General features: G+C 55.6%; 1 pseudogene; it reads left to right on the top strand.

Moving 5' to 3' along the window:
- The first annotated feature begins 754 nt into the window (after positions 1-754).
- On the top strand, positions 755-871 carry LOC141346670 (5S ribosomal RNA; annotated as a pseudogene).
- The last annotated feature ends 204 nt before the right edge of the window (positions 872-1,075 follow it).

Below are 1,075 nucleotides of genomic sequence, written 5' to 3'. Positions count from 1 at the left end.
CCGGGAGCTACTGGCCATCAAGCTCGCCCTGGAGGAGTGGCGGCACTGGCTGGAGGGAGCCCAACATCCATTCCAAGTTATCACGGACCATAATAACTTGCAATATCTCCGCGACGCCAAGAGACTTTTTCCACGGCAAGCACGCTGTGCCCTATTCTTCTCCCGATTCAATTTAAAAATCACCTACCGTCCAGGCTCAAAGAATATCCGTGCCGATGCCCTCTCTCGACTTCACGACACCCAGGATTCTCCAGAGACATCTACGCCTATACTCCCGAAACACATCTTCGTCGCTCCCATCAACTGGTCTAGTCCCCCAGCCGTCGCCACTCCAACAGCCAGATCTCCGCCGGGTTGCCCCCCCGGACGTCAGTTCATCCCTAGGGAACAACAGGTAGATCTCATCCACTCGACGCACACCTCCCTGGGCACTGGGCATCCAGGGGCCAACAACACCCTCTCGCTGCTATCAGAGTGCTTCTGGTGGCCAGACATGGCAAGGGATGTGAGGCGCTATGTCCAAGGCTGTAAGGAGTGTGCCATCTCGAAGAGTCCCCGACACCTGCCGGCAGGAAAGCTCCATCCCTTGCCCGTCCCGAACCGTTCCTGGTCACACCTAGGGGTGGATTTTATGACGGATCTCCCCCCTTCCGACGGGAACACTTGTATTCTAGTCATTGTGGATCATTTTTCGAAGTTATGTCGGCTCCTACCACCAAAAGGGCTTCCCACAGCCCTGGAGACCGCTCAACTATCCAGCAGCCATATCACCCTGTAGCCCAAGACTGGTTGCCCACTGAAACTAAGCAGGGTTGAGCCTGGTCAGTACCTGGATGGGAGACCTCCTGGGAAAACTAGGTTGCTGCTGGAAGAGGTGCTAGTGAGGCCAGCAGGGGGTGCTCACCCTGTGGTCTGTGTGGGTCCTAGCACCCCAGTATAGTGAAGGGGACACTATACTGCCAAAAAGCACCGTCCTTCGGATGAGACGTTAAACCGAGGTCCTGACTCTCTGTGGTCATTAAAAATCCCAGGATGTCTTTCGAAAAGAGTAGAGGTGTGACCTCGGCATCCTGGC

The sequence above is a fragment of the Garra rufa genome, chromosome 1, assembly GCF_049309525.1.
Source record: "Garra rufa chromosome 1, GarRuf1.0, whole genome shotgun sequence".
Lineage (NCBI taxonomy): Eukaryota > Metazoa > Chordata > Actinopteri > Cypriniformes > Cyprinidae > Garra > Garra rufa.
Note: the sequence above shows the minus strand (reverse complement) of the source record. Positions and strands in the feature narration are given on the sequence as shown.